The sequence below is a fragment of the Terrapene carolina genome, unplaced genomic scaffold (assembly GCF_002925995.2).
Source record: "Terrapene carolina triunguis isolate 2854851 unplaced genomic scaffold, T_m_triunguis-2.0 Scaffold58, whole genome shotgun sequence".
In the NCBI taxonomy this organism is placed as follows: domain Eukaryota; kingdom Metazoa; phylum Chordata; order Testudines; family Emydidae; genus Terrapene; species Terrapene triunguis.
In genome coordinates this window covers 90,173,239-90,195,595 of record NW_020664409.1, presented here as the reverse complement: position 1 = coordinate 90,195,595, position 22,357 = coordinate 90,173,239, and the positions used below count along the sequence as shown (strand labels likewise).

At 43.4% G+C, this 22,357-nt stretch overlaps 1 protein-coding gene across 1 annotated transcript in view; it reads left to right on the top strand.

Annotated features, from left to right (window-relative positions):
* The window catches only part of EXT1 (exostosin glycosyltransferase 1), a 244,711-nt gene that overhangs the window by 37,818 nt on the left and 184,536 nt on the right, over window positions 1-22,357 (top strand). The gene's annotated exons all lie outside the window — the stretch shown is intronic.

The following is a 22,357-nucleotide window of genomic DNA, read 5'->3' as shown; positions in this document are numbered from 1 at the left end:
TAGATTTCTACATAAGTGCATTCTTGTTGGTTGTTCTAACCTTAATACATATTCTTCACAACTCAGAGATAGATGTAGGTTTCATTTTTAGAAGGTACACACTATACATTTTTTAAGTGATTTATTTTGAAAACTTTTCAGATTAGTCCCTCTCTTCTCACATTTATCTCCAAACTTCTTCTCCTTGTCCAGATCTATTCCACCCCCAATAATCTTTTGTTCATTCAACTTTTTGAAACTTTGCGCTTTTAGAGAGGTAAGGGATTGATTCCGTGTACACAAATTTGCAGAGGAACAGTAGGGTTGAGGTGTGTTATTTCTCACCTGTATATATTATTTATTTATTTAAAACATTTTGGCTTTTAACAAGCATGTTATCTCTGGAGACACAAATCCAGTTTGAGAACTGAAAAACTAAGCATCTCTGATGATATCTTCTAGAAAGACTGAGCACCGAGACCCGTTGGTCTGGGTGCTATTTCCTTGGCGCTGAGTTGTGCCCCTGCTATTAGACCCAAAATGGTACGTTCTAAACCAGAGTCTTTGAAGTGGACTCATGCTCCTTCTGCACCCAAGAACACTCACTAGCTCCTCCTTTCTTTTGTTACACTGATGGTAAGTACACAGGAAATAATGTTTTCTCCTTCCTCCCTCCCCCTTTGGAGGCAAAACATCTCTGACTGTTAAAACTTGGTTCTTTCCAGCTGAGCATTTCCTAGCAATCAGGACGCTTCCCTCGTTGCTCTAGTCCTTTATTCATGATAATATTAAGAGACATCATAACATCCCAGTGTCAGAGCAAACAAGGCACTATGTAATTTTATCTCATATTAATGCAAAGTGTCACAGATGGGGCTATCATTAGACAGCAATCTATAAAAATGGCCCATGAGACACAGCTCTGGCGCAATTATTTATTCTTCAATTATTTATTCAGCCCTTTAAGATGTGCCATGCTGACAGACAGCGCAGAATGTACAACCTACCAATTTGCAGATTTTGACTGACTGAATCCTCCGTCCTTTGTAGGCCGAAACATTTCTTTCTTAAGTGCTTTTAATTTTGCCTTTTTAAACCACTTCTCTCCCTCCCCCACTCCCCAATTTCAATCTCTGTTATTTCACGTCACTGTGCGAATGTGCCTTTGGCCTCAGGTTTGCAATCCCTGGACTCTTTGGAAGCACAGATTCAATTCCTAGCAGGGTTAACTTCAGTCGCTCAACCTTCTAGGATACTAATTGGGCCAAATTGTGCTCTCTTTTATTTTATACGGTTGTCAATCCAGAGGAAATCCATTCATGTCAATGGATTTGCTATGGATTTTATGCTGCTGCAACTGAGAGCAGAATCTGGCCCACCAAGTTCTGGGGCATGTTGATGTGTGTATGTAGAAGGTCTTTTAGCTAAGCACTTAAAACACTTGAGGTCTTCTGTGCTCTGCATAGCCTGGCACTTTCAGAGAGAAGGAGTTTATCCTGATGTTATTGCCCAAAATTTCTGGGATCTGGCTAAAAATTCTGGGCAACTAACAACCTGGTTTATCCCAAGAGGGCTTTAGTCACCTTAAAACATTAAAATGAAATTTATTTAACTCTGACCAATATCTTGTCTCTTTCCGTCTTCCCGCAGTTGTTGCTATTACTTTATTATATTAGTGCCTTTAGCATGCATGTCTCTTTATAGACAAGTTAAAAAATGAAGTCCTTGTCCCTTGCACCTCCAGTGTACAAATTAATGGACCCCAAAATACTTTGACACATACAAGTACCTTCTTTTTTTTTTTTTTTTCAGATACTTAGGGCTTTTTTACATGGGGACACTCTAGAAAGTTAATCCGAATTAACTAAAGATGTGAATTTAAAATGTATTAGTTAAACTTCACTAAATCCCTGTGTGGACACTCTGATTCAGAATTAAAGTGGCCTTACTTTAAATTACCATATATACTCGTTCATTAGCCCGTTCATTTATAAGCCGACCCCACAAGATGGATAAGTAAAAATAGCAAAAACTGTATGACCCTTTCATAAGCCGACCCTATGTCTCAGGGGTTAGAAAACTTTGGCTCCCAGCCCGTCAGGGTAAGCCGCTGGTGGGTCGGAACGTTTTGTTTACCTGGAGCGTTCACAGGCACAGAGCCCTTCAGCACCCAGTGGCCGCGGTTCACTGTACCCAGCCAATGGGAGCTGCGGGAAGTGGCGCGCCACTTCCTGCAGCTTCCATTGGCTGGGAATGGCGAACTGCGGCCACAGGGAGCTGAGGGGCTCCATGCCTGCAGACGCTCCAGGTAAACAAATGACAACGTATTAGATATTCAATTCAATGATTCCATAGAGTTTAAAATCATCAAATTTTGGTGTAGACCCGTTTATAAGCCGACCCCCTCTCTTTGATGCGTCACTTTTTTACCAGAAATATTCGGCTTATGAACGAGTATATACGGTAGTTTAATTCATGCCACCTTAGTGTATGTTCCATCCCCTTTTGACAGCCTTCATTATATCTGTGGCCTCCTTCGCTTTCAGTACAACTTTATTTATTTATGGATGATATTTAATTACTTGTCTTTAAAACTGTAAAAGCCAAATCAGTCATCTTGTTTAACGTTGATCCAAGCTGGCAAGTGTTCCAGCATGAAACTAGTAATTCACGTGCCAGTGTAACTAACCTTCCATTTTTTGATTTACTGATAAATATTTAACACGTGGACTGTAACTGACAAGATAAAGTCTCTAATTAGATTAGTTTGTAATTTCCGAAGTTCCTAACCAGCGATTAGCTAGTTTTGTTCCTGCTGAGTTAAGATCTCTTGATAGTTCACTTTGTAATTTCAGTAATTTTTGTAATTTGCAACCGGTCCTGGTCTGAATTTTAAAAGGGACAGGCTAAATACATACATGCTCTGCTACTTGCATGATGTCAGCTATAAACATCAACTGCAGTTTCCCTTATTTGATGGCATATTTAATTCTGTAGAAAGGAGTTGTTTCAGCTTTGGGTTGCTAAGTCTATTGAGTTACCAGCAATAACTTTGTTTGGGCCTTTTAAAAAATCTATTTCATCCAACTCAGGCCTTGGCTACACTTGCGAGTTACAGTGCTGTAAAGGCTCCCCCAGCGCTGTAACTCACTCCCTGTCCACACTGGCAAGGCATTTGCAGCGCTGTATCTCCGTGGTTGCAGCGCTGCATGTACTCCACCTCTCCGAGAGGAATAGCGAGTATTGCGCTGCTGCTGCAGTGCCAGTGTGGCCGCCCAATGCGCTGTGAATGGCCTCCAGAATTATTCGGCAGTATCCCACAATGCCTGTTCTAGCCACTCTGGTCATCAGTTCAAACTCTACTGCCCTGGCCTCAGGTAACCAACCACGTGACCCACCCTTTACATTCCCTGGGAATTTTAAAAATCCCCTTCCTGTTTGCTCAGCCCAGCGTGGTGTGGAGTGCTATCAGCGAATCTTTCCAGGTGACCATGCCTCCACGCGCCAAGCGAGCCCCAGCATGGAGCAATGGCGAGTTGCTGGACCTCACCAGTGTTTGGGGGGAGGAAGCTGTACAGTCCCAGCTGCGCTCCAGCCGTAGGAATTACGATACCTTTGTGAAGGTATCAAAGGACATGATGGAAAGGGGCCATGACCGGGACGCCCTGCAGTGCAGGATTAAAGTGAAGGAGCTGCGGAGTGCCTACCGCAAAGCCCGCGACGCAAACGGCCGCTCGGGTGGTCCCCCTGTGACCTGCCGATTCTACAAAGAGCTGGATGCGATACTTGGGGTTAACCCCACCTCCACTCCGAGCACCACCATGGACACTTCAGAGCCGGTGTGGGGGGGGGAGGAGGAGGAAGAAGAGGAGGAGGAGGAGGAGGAGGAGGAAAACGGGAGTGATGGTGGTGGGCCGGATGGAGACACCCTGGAATCCCTGGAGCCATGCAGCCAGGAGCTCTTCTCGAGCCAGGAGGAAGGTAGCCAGTCGCAGCGGCCGGTACTTGGTGGGGGACAAACAGAAGAGCAGGTTCCCGGTAAGTGGGTTTTTTTTACGGGAAGGAATTTTTTCGGTGCGGGCTCTTTGGGAGAGGAGGGTTAGGCATGCATGCCTAGATGCGGAATAGTGCATTGATGTGGTTTATCACATCGCGGTAATCGGCCTTGGTAATCTCCTCGAATGTCTCATCCAGAACGTGTGCAATGCGCTTGCGCAGGTTTATCGGGAGAGCCACCGTGGTCCTTGTCCCAGCCAGGCTAACGTGTCCGTGCCACTGTGCCGCGAGGTGCGGGGGGACCATTGCTGCACACAGGCAAGCTGCATATGGGCCAGGGCGGAAGCCGCATTGCAGTAGAAGACCTTCCCTTGCTTCCCAGGTCACCCTCAGCAGCGAGACATCGTCCAGGACGAACTCCTGTGGAAAATGTTGGGACAGTGTTCAGTGTAGGTGCCCCCTGAAGCTGTTGGCTCTCCCCAAGGCACAGAAACCCAGAGGACAGTGCTGCCCTGAAACAATCAGTCCCCCTTACTCACCATTTTGAGGCTCCCGTGGGATATGTGTGCTCTGTTTCGGACAGGAAAATTATGCTATTGTGTAGACCCTGTGTGTTTTCTACTCCTTAAGTGCGGGGGGAATCATTACTCTGTCTGGTATAAACAGTGCTGCCTCTGTTAAATGTTGCATTCGCCTATACAGCTGCATCAACCTTGAGACCTCAGCCGTCCCTCTTATCGCCTGCTCAGAGACTGCAAAGACTCAGGAAGAGACCGCGAAAAAGCAAAGAAGACATGCTGCAAGAAGTGATGCGGCAATCTATTAAAGAGAATGAGAAAGCACAGAACTGGAGGGAGAGAGAAAGCAGGATCCACCAGGAAAACACAGCGCACCGGCGGCAAAGCACCGCGCACTGGCAGCAAAGCACTGATAGGCTCATAAGCATCCTGGAGCGCCAAGCAGATGCTATCCAGGAGCTGGTAGCCATGCAGAAAGAGGAGCAGTAACGCAAACGCCACCCCCCCCTACAGCCCTTGTCCCAAAACTCTTTCCGTTGTGCCCCACTGTCACCTCCAACCCACTTTCCCCAACTTCCATGTTCTTCACGCCACCCGCTGCCTCCAACACCAGTATCTTCACCACCCAGCCCTGAAAACCACGACCCTTACCCTCTGCACTCAACCCCCATCACCATGCAGTATAGCTGTCCTGAAGTGCAGCACTCACTGCACAGTACACCAGACAGGACATACGCGAATCTGTGATTGTACTGTTCCCCACTCCACCCGCTTGTTTCTTTCCAATAAATAATTTTTTTTTCTTTTCAATAAATGGATTTTTTGGCTTTGAAAACATTCTTTATTATTGCATAAAGTAAAAGACTCCTTAGCCCAGGAAATAAACAGGCACTGCAAGTCTGCTTGTCTGCTTAGCAAACACTGATTCCTAAAGATTGGAACTACTGCACTTCACTCCCGTGCAGGGCACCAGATATCACTGCTGGTTTTCAGCCTCAAATTGCTCCCTCAAGGCATCCCTAATCCTTGCAGCCCCGCGCTGGGCCCCTGTAATAGCCCTGCTCTCTGGCTGTGCAAATTCAGCCTCCAGGTGTTGAACCTCAGAGGTCCATGCCTGAGTGAAGCTTTCACCTTTCCCTTCACAAATATTATGGAGGGCACAGCACGCGGATATAACTGCGGGGATGCTGTTTTCGGCCAAGTCCAGCTTCCCATACAGAGATCGCCAGTGGGCCTTTAAACGGCCAAAGGCACACTCCACAGTCATTCGGCACCAGCTCAGCCTGTAGTTGAACCGTTCCTTGCTGCTGTCAAGGCTCCCTGTGTAGGGTTTCATGAGCCACGGCATTAACGGGTAAGCAGGATCTCCAAGGTTCACAATGGGCATTTCAACTTCCCCTACCGTGATCTTCCGCTCTGGGAAAAAAGTTCCGGCCTGCATCTTCCTGAACAGCCAAGTGTTCCGAAAGATGCGTGCGTCATGCACCTTTCCGGGCCAGCCTGTGTTCATGTCAATGAAACGCCCACGGTGATCCACAAGCGCCTGGAGAACCATAGAGAAATACCCCTTCCGATTAACGTACTCGGATCCTAGGTGGGGTGGTGCCAGAATAGGAATGTGCGTCCCATCTATCGCCCCTCCACAGTTAGGGAACCCCATTTGTGCAAAACCATCCACTATTTCCTGCACGTTACCCAGAGTCACGGTTCTTCTGAGTAGGATGCGATTAATGGCCTTGCAAACTTGCATCAACACGATTCCAACGGTCGACTTTCCCACTCCAAACTGGTTTGCGACCAACCTGTAGCTGTCTGGAGTTGCCAGCTTCCAGATGGCAGTAGCCACCTGCTTCTCCACTGGCAGGGCAGCTCTCAATCTCGTGTCCTTGCGCCGCAGGGTGGGGGCAAGCTCCTCACACAGTCCCATGAAAGTGGCTTTTCTCATCCGAAAGTTCTGCAGTCACTGCTCGTCATCCCAGACTTGCATGATGAAGTGATCCCACCCTCAGTGCTTGTTTCCTGAGCCCAAAAGCGGCGTTCCACGGTGCTGAGCATGTCCGTGAATGCCACAAGCAATTTCGTGTCGTACGCGTTACACGGCTCAATAGCATCGTCAGACTCCTCACCCTCACTCTCACTGTCACTTTGGATCTTAAGGAATAGTTCGACAGCCAAACGTGACGTGCTGGCGAGACTCGTCAGCATACGCCTCAGCAGTTCGGACTCCATTTCCCGCAGACAGATTGCGCTGCACAGAAACCGTTCAAAGATGGTGCCAAAGGTGGACGGAAACAAAGGGATTTCTGGGATGCGAAGTGATGCATTACGGGGCATTGGGACAGGACCTAGAATCCCCCGCACCCACGCCCCCTTCCCACAACCCACGGCGCCAGAATGGGAAAAGGTGCTCTGTGGGATAGCTGCCCATAATGCACCGCTCCCAATAGCGCTGCAATTGCCGCAAATGTGGCCATGACAGTGCGCTGGGCAGCTGTCAGTCTGGACAGACTTCAGCGCTTTCCCTACTCAGCTGCATGAAGTCAGGTTTAACTCACAGCGCTGTACATCTGCAAGTGTAGCCAAGGCCTCAGTAAAAGGTGTCCACCTTATATAGTGTAACACAGTAAGTATTACACTGCAACAATCTTGCCCTTTAAAATTGGTGGCTCCCACTAGTTAATCAATACTCACAGTTGAGCCAAGTTCTCATTTTCATTAAGCTGCTAATCAGAATTTGCTCTTGATCATCACCCTGTGACAATTAGAACTTGAGAATACTGAACTGTTTTATTGAACCTTCCTTCAAATTATTAGTTGATGACGTTTCCTCATAAACTCAAATATGCAAAACATAAGGGAGTAAAATACACCAGCCATACTCACCTTGATTATGAGCTCTTACTCTGGAAAAAATGAAATGGATTTACTCACCTCAGTAAGTCATCATCAGTTACAGTGAGGGTTGCTGTGATCTAGCCCAAATATTGTCATCTGTGTAGGATACGTTTTGTGAGTCTGGTAAAGCATTTTTGTTTCATGGAATAAAATCAGCAGAACTTCCATGAGCCCAGGTTCCATAACTAAAGGACCTTGAGATTGAAGTGTGTGTGTGTGTGTGCTTGTTTTCTACAATACCATAGAACAGTACAGTCTGAAACCTCCAATGCCAGCTTGTAGCCAACCTCCTGTGGAACTGCTCTACAGTGAAGCTTCAGAATCCATTTAAAAAAAACAACAACCTTTTTTCTCCTGATTTCAGGCTGGAGGGGAGAGACCGATACTTGCTATATGACACTACTCTGTGAAATTTTGATTGCTATGGTTACTCTGGTCTGTTTGTCAGTACCATTCAGCCACTTGCTTAATCCGCCTCTGTGTCCACTTTGGATAGCTGGGACTTTACAAGTTTGCTCATACGGCATTCACGGCCACTGCGAAGAATATAGCTAATGGCATATATAAAAGTGTGTGTGTGTGCGCACAATTTTCATTAAAGGTTGATTTGGTGTTAACGAATAGTATGTCTAAGTGACATTAAGCATTTGATTTAAGTAAAGAAATTCATCAGGATGCCTGAAAATCTCTGCTGACACCCTGGCCTTAACTCTGGCACTTGTGCCAAAAGATCCAGAAAAGGCTTAATGGTGGGAGATAATGCTGCAGTGTCAGCACACATTTTCAGCCTTAACTCTGAGTTTCCTGGCTTTTGTGTATTTTCAGTCAGACCTTTGTTACTAGTCCTCTCCCCCTCCCCCTCAAAAAGTATCCTCAAACAAAGAGAGAATGAGATCCCAGCAGTGGATCAAATAGTGAATGTGAATGGTAGGTAATAATGTATTGCAAGGAATGACCTGATGAAAGTGGTAAGAGATGTTTGCAGCATGTGTGTGACCTGTTACAATTGCACTAGCTGGGTCAGTGTAGACCTACAAAGAGGAAGTAATTTCCTGCAGAATTTTTTAATTAGTGGATCAATAGCTGGAGATAATGAGTCATTGGGGCTCGGAAATATGTGTGCTGAGAATCCTTGTGCACGTGTTGATGGGAACACACACACACACACACCACTTACAGATCTACTTTCCTTTCCATACCCATTCCCTCCCATTGTCATGTCAGTTGTGGGGCTTAGCATGCATATTTGGGCATTCTCTAATTATTGTGGCAGCTTGTCCTCTGCCATATTTATATTCTCTCTGTTCCTTGCATATTGCAAGTTCCCAAGTGGAACATATAATATAATAACTCTCATGCTCCTGCCTAGGTTCTAGCGGTGCCGTACAAGCTATTAGAATACAAAACACAGTAACAAGTAACACAGTAGCATGCCAAGGGAGCGCTATCATTTTGTCACTACCAAAATGCAGAGATCAATTAAACAGAAAAGAAAAATAGTAAAAGATGGAAGTCAGCATTTTAGATGACAGAGGGCTTCAGTTTTGAGGCTTCCTTTCTGCCCTGGGATCCGTCAGTGCTGGCCCTACACCTATGCAAAGTCTCACTGACTTCATATTCTTGTATCTGTAGCTGAGAAACATTTAGATGGGCGAAGAAAAGATTTATTTTGTGTTAGAGATTACAACTTGTGCATGTGTGTGTCTTCCAGTCCAGCAGAATGGAGGCAGAGGGTTTTGTTATGGGAATGGGATACTCTCCCTGCTGCCTTGTTCACACTGACTGTGCCCTTCCCAGGCTTTGTCCCTATGCAGGAGAGCAGATGTTTCCACTTCTGCTACCTGTGGAAGAGCCTTTTGCAAGGGATTATGTTCTTGTGTGAAATGAGCTTCCCTCCCTCTTCCCCACCCAGGAATTTTGCATTTGGAATGGAGTTTGCAGCTGGGGGTAAATTCAAATTCCCTTAGCACCAGAGATTCTCCACAGCGTTTCCATTGCCCAGCAGCGGTGTTCAGTTCAGAGACTTCTCACATACTCCGGTAGCCAGTGATTGCTGTGCCAGATAGTTCAACACCTGACTCCAACCTGTCTTTGCCTCTCCACTGGGAAGCTGCCCAGCACTTCACTGGCAAATTGGTTGTAGGGACCAGAGCAGAGCCCTGAACCTGCATCGATCCACAAAGCCTGCAGAGAAGTTCAGGAACAGGAGGGAAACCGCCGATGATTGTTGCTTGCTATTTGCCATGAGTTATGACATCAGTCCCGGTAGGTGACTCCAATTCAGAAGAAACCAAAATTATACCTAAGGAAATTAATTGTGCTTTTTCTAATAAGCCTTGGATGGTAACTGAATGTGCATGAGGGACTGTGCTAGCAGATGCTGATACAGGGTTAGGGCCTGAGTGAAGATTGTTCGGGTAAAAGGAGCAGATCTTTTTTCTAAAGCAAATTCCTATTTTTGCTGTAGCCTTTGCTGTCCTGATCAGTGGGGCTTTTGGCTTTAAGATGGGTTTTTGTTTTCTTATTTTTGAAAGTAGGAGAGAATTTCACCCTTTTGAATTTTGCTTGGCTACAGGTAAAGAATATCATGGGGAAAAGATACTGGCTACTAAAGGACTCTAATCTAGCAGAGAAAGGCAGAACAAGAACCAATGGCTGGAAGCTGAAGCCAGACCAATTAAAATTGGAAATAAGGCACAAATTTGTAACAATCAGAATTATTATCCATTGGAACAAACTCCTAAGGGAAGAGTAGGTTCTCCATTTCTTGATGCATTCAAATTAAGATTGGATGACTTCCTGGAAGTTATGCTTTAGACAAACACAAGTTTTGGGGCTCAATATAGGGGTAAGTGGGTGATATTTAATGGCCTGTGTTATACAGGAGGTCAGACTAGAAAATATAGTGGTCCCTTCTGGCCATAAAATCTATAACTCTATGAATATATGACTCTCTAAACAGTTTGCAGAAGTGCTAATTAGGGCCAATAGCAAGTTGACTGTCCTGCCTTAATGCTAAAATGTCTAGCAGAGCTTCCTCTGCCTGTGCAAGATGGAGATTTTGCTTTTGCATATGTGTCTGATTTGGGAAACCCTTCTGATGGTTATTCAGATGTAGAGATCAAAAGAGAGGTTGCCCAGATGGATCATTTAAACTGGATGTTGTTGAAGTTATGAGCAGAGCTGAGCTTTTGAAAAATGTAGCTGTTTTTGACTTGAGGAGCACCAAAAATGCTATAACCCATTAACACCTTGGAAGGAGGGGTAGCAAGAGGGAAAGGAGATGGTTAGCCTGTCCTTCCTCCCACCTCCCTCCCCAGTTGTAAGGAAGCCTCTTCATCTTTCAGACAGAAACCATTTAAAGGTTGATAACTCTGAATGGGGTTTAGTGATTACATTGAGTAAAATACAATTTTCAAATGTGCCCAAGTGATTTAGGAGCCCAAATCTCATTGACTTTCTATGGGACTTGTGCTTCTAAATCATTTAAGCGCTTTTGAAAATGTTAACCATTGTGCACGTCACCACTATAAATATACAGATTCTGTTCTGTGGGTACACCATAGTGAATTCCTTTGAAATCGATGAGTGCTCCAGATTCATCCCATTGTGAATGAGAACAGAGTTTGACCTACTGTCTTTAGAAGTTAGAATTTTTCCATCTGCCTTTTGCTTAATGCTTCATTGTTTCACCTGCTAAAATATAAACTTGAACCTCATTTGTAGCTGTTATATTTCAGTGATTAGTTGGCATACGAGATTACAGCAACCTACTCTCCTCCCTCCCTCCATCCCCCGAGTGAAAGAAAAGCAAACAAGCGAGTTAAAACAATTCTCTGTGCAGATTTTCCCACAAACAGAGCTGTGGTTTTAACTGGCAGGTTATATATTGTACATTTCATTATTTTCCTCCAGGAGGCTGCTGGAGGGTTGAGGGGCGGAGCAGGAGAGGGTTTGGACACAGATTCACTCATTGTTCAAAGCGATGATTTGATTGGGTGGTTGCCTGAGAACTGACTCCAAATGGTGCAAAACTGGGATCGCATCCCCAAGATGTCGGGGGGGATTATTTGTATCTTTTCCCCATTTCCTTGCAAAAGTAGCCAGAGCCTATTAGCTCTCTTCCTCTCTCCAACACAGCTCTGCAGGGCTCCTTCAGATTTCTAATTTTGATTAAAAAGACTGAATTTTGGAGCCTTATTACAGTTCCCATTACAGCAAGGTTAGAGTTTTAAAAAGAGCCTCTCTGGCACAGCTGCAGGAAGCTGCAGCTTCTCATTAATTGGCTATTTCTTGGAAGAGTGCTGCTGTTTGCTTGATAGTGATGATATATTATGGTAGAGCACCATAAATGTGTCTGGTGCTGTACTGTCAGCTCTGCCAAACAGATAAAACTCCCTGTTCTGAAGAGCAGTAGTTCTGGGCTACATAGGGAAATGGGGAACTTCTGGAATAGAGGTTTTCTCCACAGGAGGTGAAATTTGCCCCTGTGCAGCACAAGGACAAGGCTTAAATTCCACTTAAAGTCTTAAAGCATTGCAGAAGTGGCACTTAGTGACATCTGGGCCTTGTGCTGGCCATATGCACCAGGATGAGTTTTACCCTGGGACCGTACTATGAAAATCTGAAGGAGCTGAAATGTTAAGTGTCCTCATTTCAGTTGCTCAGTCACTTGCGTTTCTGTAACACCCTTCTCATGGGCTTCCCAAAGAATAAAGCAGGAAATATGCAGCTGAGATAAGTGTCTCACTGCTGAACAGACTGATTCCTCTGTGCAGCTTGCTGCCTCTGGCCCAGATAAAGAGGCAGTAAAATGGCCTCCTTGACTTGAAATGTTTTGGGAAAAGGAAGAAAATCTGAGTCTCCCAGATGAACAGATACTGTCTGGTGAAGAGACCAGACCTTCTGTTCACCCAGGCAGGGGACCGTGCAGTTTTCCTATCAGGCATCCAAACTGATGATGTAGCTTGTTTCCGGACATGTCAGAGCAACAAGTGTGCTGTCAGAGGTATGCACCTCCTCTCAATCATTCCTGTTTTAAACAAGGTTTAAGCTGTCCTCTGCCAACGTAAAACAAGGGGTGTGTGTGTGTGTGTGTTGTGAAGCAGGGCTGGGAAGAAGTTTTAACTAACAGCGTGCATGTGTATATGTGAGAGAGGATGCCAGCGTGCTTATCTGGGGTGTGGGTGCATGTTCAGGACCGAACAGGACACAGAAGATGTGATGTTCATAGGGGATTACAGCAATGCATGCTTCAGTATCCAAGCCTCCTTAATATGCAGAAGGAAGTCTGGCATCTTTCTTATGCTTTTGAATGAAGGAATTTTATGGCATTTCTGTGCGTCCAGAGTTAAAAGATTTTGGCACCAGACAGACGATAGGAATGTTTCAATCATCTTTATGAGAAGATTCTAATTCTACCAATTCTTTAGTGTTATGTTGAAGGGAATTTCCTGGCAGTACATCAGTTAAAAGGATTCTTTTAGAGCTTAGATATGTGCATCTTTCCAATCCTTCCCTTGAACAGGTTCACTTTCCCTCCTCCCTACCTGCAAAGAGAGGAGGGGAAACGATGATAGAGCGAGTAAGTCGTTTGGCTTCTTAGCTTAGCTATTTAGGGACATTTTGAACAACAAGCAGTTCATCAGAACTAGAGACCTGCGGACTTCAAAGTACTTATCCTCTTCTGTGCAATGTAACTGAAGCATTTGTTCATATTTACATCTGTGCTTTTCAGCGTGATCTTCAGGTGCTGGAGCACAGACTCACGGCCGGAAAAACATAGGAGAAGATCATCTGAAATATTCCTTTACGTTCTCTCTTGAAATGCATATGACATAAGCTTCTCCAATCCTCACTAGTTCTATTGTTCGCTATAAACGTGGTTATGTTGAGATTCAGGTCTATGTACATAGTATAGAATGATAACTTTTGTACACACGTGATCGGGTGAATAATAAGCATGTGCATGCCATTGAGCAGGGTCACCCTTGACACAGAGAAATTAGATGGCACAATTATTATATTCTGCTGTCTTCTTTTTATAAGAAAATTGAAAAGGCAAGAAATGGCTTCTTTTGAGTTTTGTAGTTGGCTTTGTAGCTGATAGTGGTTCCCCAAACAAAATAAGCTCTACCAGGCAAAGGACTCTTAAGTTGATGTAACTGTGTCTGCCTACACTAAGGCTTTTGCCAGTATAAAAATATTGTAATAAATAAATACTCTTTACACTAAATTTGGTCCTTGTTTTTGCTAACCAGGAGGATAGACTATATATTTATGTAAGTTTATTTAAGCAACTATATACTTAATTTACATTTGTTCAGATTCTTAATTTTTTTACATTGTTAGAAAATGGTGAATGATACATTTCTTATTTACCAGATTATGATTAATTTTTATATGTGATTTGTGTCCAACTCTATTTGGATGGAAATTAAAATTCAATTAAATGCACAAAAACATTTTAAAATAGTTTTTATTAGTTAAATAAAACTACCTTGAGGTGCTCGATACATAAGAAAAAAAGTTTTATCAAAACATGTTTTGCATATATACTAACATTTATTAAACAAAGGAAACGTTATCTGTAGCTAGTGAATTGAACTGATTGTTTCTAGGTCACTCTGTCCTTCAAGGTTTTAGAACTAGTAGCTCTCATCCTCTGACACCCCATTTGTATTCATAGTTTGGGAGAGGAAAACAATCTTTTCTGCATTTTCAACTGCCTGTTGGTTTCTTAAATTTGAATGAACTAATCATTGAACTGAACTAGTTGAATAAACTGAAATGCACATATTCTCTCTGCACCTGCAGAAGAGGTTACTGCTGTCAAATGCTGGATATGCACTTCAAACTCCAGTTCCAGGTGCATAGCTAGTGACTTCCCCCGGTTCAATGATTTAATTTTCTTTAAAACGTGGCAGCAAACGTACTGCTTAATATTATTTTTAATTAATTTAAATGGATTAATAGATTAGACCTTAATATAGGTTGTCACAATTTCAAATGTAATTTTAAATAGGTTTATTTTTTTAAAAGTAAGCCTGTATTTAATTTAAATAAAAGAATTCCAACTTAAAACAAAAATCTGATTACAAGAAATTGGACCTTTTTTTTTTTTTATAATATTCATCCACTGTGCCTGACCATCCATGGACTATCAGTAAGTGTTCTGTCACCTACCAGCGTTCTTCAGAGAACACTTTGAAAATCATTTCCTAGTATTCTGTATCCATAATACAAAGCTGGTTGTTGGTTCTACTGTTTCTTTTTCTCTGTGACCAAGGCTTGAGGGAAAAACTGCTTGGGATATTATTTTCTTCCTTAAAAACATGTGTTTTAAACGTACATATCTATGTAATTTTGGCTTATGAGATCTGATGAGAATTGCAGAGGGGACCTGCGAATAGCAATGCAAACGCAAATAGTATTCACAATAGCATTCTGTGATGTTTCCAAGAAATATAGGCCATTGTGAGAAGGAAAGCGATTTAAGTAATTATGGAAAGACATCAAAATGGAGAAGCTCTTCAGCGAGGAGATGGAGTCAGGAGATTATCTTCTAGGAAGAATTATCTAGAGTAGACAGGGACATGGACTGTCCTTCAGGAGCCCTGGGTTCAAATCCTAGCTCAGGGACAAAATTTTGTGACTTTGGGCCTGTCACTTAATCTCTTTTGTGCCTCAGTTCCTCTCTGTAAAATAGGGTGATACTTCCCTATCCCAAAGAGGTGTTATCTGAGTAAACTCTGTCAATGATTGAGGTGCTGGGATAGTATAATAGGGGCCATATATATGCCTGTATAGGCATGTAGATTTGAAATGCATAATTAGGTGTTACAACATGTCCTCTTCACTTTTGTTTCCTGGGAATTTTTTCCCCCCCATAGGAAACTATTGTTCTCTATAGGGTGGCAATGCTATCTGAGCTATTCTAAAATGTCAGATTTCTCCTCCTTGCCACATTAATGGTAATCGTAGTTTCCTTTTTTGTTCTAATCACTTATAGTGCCTTTCACACAAGAAATCTCAAAGCACTTTGCAGATGTTAATTAAATAACCCTTCCAAGAACCCTTTGAAGTGGATAAGAATTGTCCCGATGTTGCAGATGGGTGAGTGAAGCATGTGGATTACACCATCATCTGCAGAGTCCGGAGTAGAAAGCAGAACTCCTGACTCAGTCTCTTTCTCTGAACACTTCCTTTGTGAAGAGGGAGTCATCCACTTATTTCATCCTATTTTGTGTTGTGATCCCAGCAGACTTGATAAGGTAAATGTGTGGAGGCTGGATTAGTACTAAAGTGGGAGACCACCAAGGGACTGCAAAATTATTTGCAACCTGTTGGTTGTGGGAAATGATTTTAGTATTTTGCCCTCTGAATCAGTACTGAAAAAATTCTCCAGCATGAGGTTAAAGAACACAGTGGTGAGGTCCTGAGTGCTTAGAGTTATGAAAGATGCTATGATATTTTTTGTTGTTAGAGCAGGGTTGCTAATCCTGGGCCAGCCCAAATTCAAACTGATACTTAATTGATACCTATATAATAAGTGATACCTCTCCATGCATCTGAAGAAGTGAGGTTTTTTACCCATGAAAGCTTATGCCCAAATAAATCTGTTAGTCTTTAAGGTGCCACCAGACTCCTTGTTGTTTTTGTGGATACAGACTAACACGGCTACCCCCTGATACCTATATAAAGTTACCTCTCAAGCTTCAGTTGGCTGTAATACTTCCTTGTATGCTGTTGTAAGCTGCTGTATTCCAACCCAATGATGATTGCAGTTCTTCAGTGGATGATGTGATCCCTGTATTTATTCTTAACTGCCTCACAGATAGTTTGTGAAACAGTTTCAAGAAATGCCTTTAATAGTGGAAGCCACTAACAATGTTGGGAGACATAGTGAGAACACCAGTGTTAGCAATGGTGGGAAACTGCTAGGCAGGGCCCAGGATGACCGGAGGCCTAGTAAATTATCACAAATGTCATAGATATTTTTACAGGTGTCAAGAGAATTGAGCTGTTGAGAGGAGAAGAGATTTTTAAAATGCTGACAACTTGTTTGTTAACACTCATTTAACTTCAATGGCTAATAAACATTCTGGAGAGGAGACGTCTTTGTAAAACACCCCAATTCTTTTAATGAAAGTGAGAAAACTCACAATACATATACTCTGAAATCCCAAGAGACTTCTGGAAAATCCAGGGGAAACCAGACATAAGACATTCCTTATGGTTCTAAAGTAAAGAAACAACCAACCAAAAACACATAAACAAAACAAAAAAAAAAAAAACCAACGCAACAGCAAACTTTCAGATCTACTTTAAACATCATAAAGAAGCAAAAAGTACACAAGTCCAATAAAACAAAATAATTTCCAGGTCACTTTTAAGGTAGTTTCAGGGTCTGCGAATTTTAAATGCTCTCACAGCTTCAAAACTCCTTGCTGCAGAATTCTCTTCCAATCACTTGAAACCCATGTTCATTCCATACTTCTCCCCCTGACACAGCTGGAAACCTTTAATGGCAGTTCCAGGTTGCACCACAGCAGTCCAAAATTGGTTCAGTATTTTTGGTGTCAGCGCCACTTACAGAGAACAGATTTTGGAAAGGGTGCACTTATCTAGCTACACACCATTGCAGGGCATCTTTCTTCGCCCTGTGGATGTAACAAAACAGTTCACTGTGTGTATGGGGTTTTTTTTGAGTGCTGATCTCAAATAGTCATAACTATGGTAAATCAAAGCCAAGCAGGGGGCACTATCCCTTCGTGAGGAGTAAGTCCAAGCTTCAAGTGTTTCAAGTTACAAATGGCAGCCATATTTTGTTGGTAGCCATGTCTTTTAAAAGTGTGGTTATCATTTATTTCAACTTTTGCTGATCTCAAAAACAGCTGAGTGGGATCTTGCTCATTCACCTTCAGGCAGAAACCGAAGCAGAAGGTTAAAGCTTTGGAAAGTTGTAAGTGGAATAAAATGATCTGATGTTGCAGTTAAGGTTGTAAAACAGTTTCCAAGTAGGAGCTGCCAGGTCTGGGCTGTAATTATCCAATGCATTTTCTCCCCTCTCTGTAGAATGGAGATGTGCCAGGGGCCTGATATGTAAGGCTGTCATGACACTCTATTACTTTAATGTAGGGATGGCCACAGTGAATTGTAGGCAACAATGCAGCTCCCAGCCTCTAGCACTGCTAATGCATTCCTGCACAGTACTCAGTCACATAATTGTATGTTAGTTTCTAAGTTTAAAAAAAACAACAATACACCAACCAATATCTAGCTATCTATCCAATTATCTTATTAGTTGGGGTTTTTTGTTTTTAACTTAGATATATATCCACCATAGTATCACAGGCAAATACCATCAGAGTACAGAAAATATGTTCTATGTTGACCCCTTTGCAAAGGCCGGTAGCAAGGCCATATACAGTTTCGAAATGCAGTTCCACTTTACGTAAGGAATGTATAGCAGAAAATAGCAGGTCAGCCATGTGGAGAAATAAAGCCAGAAGAGAGAGTATATTTTCAGTAGCAATTTAGCGCATGATTGATCTTACTGATACTGTTAGTATAATGTTCATAGCTGAGTGAGTCCACCAGCAAAAACTTGCTTGTTATGTGTGTTTAAGAAAAATGCAAGCAAAATAAATTGATTAGATTTTAAGTAAAATTTACATTTGCATTAAAATACAACATGCTGAACATTTTATGAGAGCTAATCCCCATGACACTATTGCTCTGGTTTTTATTTTTTTCCCCTGAGGGTTTGTTTTCTCCCCCTTTTGACTTTCTTCTGTGGCTGTTTGTTTGTCCTGGTTTATTTTGGTGTCTGTTGTGTTTAGCAGTAACACCTCATAGCTGGATACAATGATTTCAGATGCAGTAAATCAGAATGTGAGATTCAGTCTCTGTGGGTGTGTGTGGGATTTGATTTCTTGTGAATTTCCTCTCTGTGCTTTCCCCCTTCCTAGCGTCTTTGACAAACTTCTCCATTATTTTAACTTAGGGCAGCTGAAGAGATGATGTGTCATTTTTTGCCTGCAGTGAGTACGGAACCAGTCGGCTCCCACCTCCTGCAAATGCAGCAGCATCTTTCTGGGTTACACAGAAGACAAACCACCTAGATGAGCAAACCTTAGGCATGATGCAGCGAGGAAGACTTGTCATGTTGTTACCATATGTGGCTATGACAGCACCAAAGGGGGGAACTGAACTGGAAGCCTGTGGTCACGTGGGCTCTGTGGGATACTTGGGTTGTATTTTTGCTCTAGTCACGCTTCCTGGTAAGCACATGTGGTTGCATTTTGAGCTGTGCACTTGCAAGCAAAAACTCGTCCTCTGTCTGATGAGATGAAGGAAAGGTTTTGAGATGAAGCCTGTTACCCTGTGGAAATTTGAATATGGAAACTGTCAAACCCTCCTGGCGCTGGGTGAGAGGATTTCCCTTCTCTCCTTGACCTTTCCTTTACAATAAAGAACACATGCTTTTGAACAATGACAGTGATCATAAGGGTAGTGTTAAAATAGATGGGGTGGCCTTGAATGATGCATTTTCTTCTCCAGCCCCTCTTTGATTGCGTCCCTTTGTAATGCAGGCACGCAGAGGAACAGACAGCCTTGAGGGGTATAAAACAGACAATAAATAATCTTTTAGATTGTCTTGTGATTTTTCTAATTTACTCTCATTTTTGGCTGTAAAACAAACACAACCTCAGTCACAGCTTCAAACAGGAGATTTAGAAATCTGTTTCCATGTTTTTTGTAGAATGCTGCTGTAAGGTTATGTGATCCGCTGCCATGTAGAGCTTGGTGGCCACTACCCATTCCTCTTCCAAATCCTCCTCCCCTCTTCTGCTGGAGGTTAGCTGTATTTCCCCTTAACTAAACTTGATCTGAACGGTACACACTTTCACTCTGGAAATCAGGCCACTTGTTTAGATGCCTCATTATGGACTGACTTTCCACATACAAGTTTTGGACACACTCTGTGGACTTTGGTCAGTGCTTCTAGCCACAAAAACTGGGTTAAGCCCAGAGATTGTGGGCTTCTAGGCGAGTTGAGTGCTAGTTAGAAAACTGTATGTTGGGCAGTTGGTTTTTAAGGGCATTTGAAACCATGCAAGTTTGGGTCTTAATGGTGGGAACTTTTACGGGAAGCTAAAATGAAACAAGTTTATGACTGTAAGGTTTAAACAAAAGTGATGTTAATCGACTCAAGAATTTTTGGGGTAGGTTTGGCTTTAGCTCCCACTGCCCTGTAAAGCATTTTATCAAAAGACTGTTGTTCTGTCCTGCCCTCCACACCCTCCTGTGGTGGTTGTTACTGCAGCAGCACACAGAAGTTTCAAGAGATGGTCCCTTCCCCAAAGAGCTTATAGTCATCTTTCCAATCATCTTAGTTAACAGAATATTTCAGAATTGCTGCATCTCTCTTGAGCACCTTATTAATATTTTCCAGTCTTCAGCTGGCTACCACAGTGGAGAATAGCATAGTGGCCCAGCAAATTGCCAGTGGTAAATCCATATTTGAGCTTTGGCTCACCATTTAAACCGTACTAGCACAACTGGGCGTGCAGTCTTCAGCAAGCAGATCTTTTAAGGCAAGTATATTGGGTTGCTGTATTAGAAATAACTGAATGAGGTACCATAAAGCTGAGGAGCCTAATTCTCTTCTTTCCTGGGATGCTTTCCTTTGTCAAGTGCATTTTAGTGGTTGCATTTGAGCAACCATAACTGTTACACAACAGGTTTTTTTTAGTCTGTTGGTATATATGAAAGAGGCCATTTTCAGATTAATTCATCTGAGCCATTCTATGAAGTTTCAGAAGTCCGGTATGTATATTTACTTCATTTGTCAAGTTTTCCAACAAGCTCTTTGTGTAACTATTCTCCAAGTCCCCTTATTGTCCTCTCCCAGATCTCTCCTTAAACTCTTTTCTGCTGTGAGGGCTATAAAAAAACTCAGCAATGCTTGGGCAGCTAATGTGCTGTGATCACAGTATCATTGTTGTTACCTTGTGATTCCTATCTCTGTCTGTCTCAGATACTTAATCTCCCTGCCATTCCCATAGTGTCTGAGTCCCTCACAATCTTTAATGCATTTATCCTCATTCTGGGAAGTAGGGCAGTGGTATTATCCCCATTTTACAGAGGGGAAATTGAGGCACTGAGGGACTCAGTGACCTGTCCAAGGTCACACAGGGAGTCTGTGGCGAAGAAGGGATCTGAACCCTAGTCTGAGACTAGGATAGGGTGACCAGATGTCCCGATTTTATAGGGACAGTCCTGATATTTGGGGCTCTCTCTTATATAGGCTCCTATTACCCCACCCCCGTCCCGATTTTTCACACTTGCTGTCTGGTCACCCTAGACTAGGATCCGAATCACCGGATCAGCTTTTCTCATTTCCCCCATCACCCCCATTTGTTTGTGTCCCTCTGTTGTCTCTCCTCTTCAACTTCAGTTGTAAGCTCTTTGGTTCTGGGACTACCTCTTTGATACAGTGATACAGTTTGCACAGTGCCTCGCACAGCAGAGCTGTGGCCTCCAGGTATAAAGCCATACATATAATGTTCATACTTCAGTAGTTGCATAGGAGTTTCATATGTTTTTGTTCCACTTGGGAGAAAGCGAATAGCTAGGTTCTGAATGTGGATTAAAACACCCATTGACAGTCATGAGTAGTTGTTACATGCTGTTCATACAGTGCTGTAGATTTGCATGGCCCTGTACAGATAACTAAAATGAGAGATGACAATCTAAGTAAATTAATTTTTCTGCTTCTTTTCCTGCTATGTTTCTTGTGCAGCAATTGGAACTGGATGTTGTGTGTTGTTTTTTGTGCATCAGATCATTCATAAATAACTTACTGCAGCGCCCTGGCACTGTGGGATGGTGAGTTATGCCCTAAAACAAGAAGAGTACTGCCTCTCCGCTTGAGGCAAGCAGTTCTCACAGGCAGCGTTCACGTGCATGTCAGGGCTTGTACAATGGCTTTAGTTTGAGTTCAGTGCCATTCTTTGTTTCTTGCCCTCTTATTCCCTCACCCACTTCACTCTCTTGCAACTGCCACTACAACAGCTCTTAGGAAGCAACTCACCGTCCCCTTAGCAGAGGGTGAGAAGTGCCATTGTCCTCACAAGGAAATGGATGCCAGTGCCTTCCCCAACGTATAATGCCTTTTCCCTGGCTGAATATATTGGGCATGGACACAGCATGAGCTTGTTCAAGAGCTGAATTCTGATCTCATGCCTAGGGTGTATAACACCATTGGTGTAACTGATGTAGCTCCATTCACCTAAACTGATTTATTGATTTACACTGTAGAAGGAGAGCACAGTTAGGCCCTTTGAGTTTGGTCCTTCACTCAGTAGTCCTGTTTCATGCTACTGCTGTTCTGTCACCAAGCAAGCTACTGTACTGGTGATACAGTTTCCTTTTCAGATGTTCCTAATAGTGTATTATATAAAACATCACAACCCTTAGAGCCAAATTCACCTGCGTGCTGTGGCAATGCAAAGGAGCCAGAAACCTGGTTTAACTAGGGTTACCATTCGTCCGGATTCCCCCGGACATGTCCGGCTTTTTAAGCTAAAAATAGCGTCCGGGGGGAATTTGTAAATGTCCGGACTTCCCCCTGATGCAGAGCACTTGTGGCTAACAGTGCTGCCGGCCGGCCGGTGTCACTTACATGGGGCTCCAACACTCAGCCAGAGAGGGCTCCTCCTCCTCCCTCCCTCCCTCCCTGCATCGCAGATCGGCTCCGGCAGTCTGGAGCTCCTCCCCCACTGCTGCCCAGCGGCTCAGGCAGTTCCTGAGCAAATTCACAGAGACGTTAGGTGAAGGCCAACAACAAGGGGGCCAGGGGGTCGGAGAAGGGGCAGGGAGGTTTTGGAGGGGGCAGTCAAGAGACTGGGGGGGGGGTCGGGAGTTCGGGGGGGGGGGGGCTCCGGGGGGGGGGGGGGGGG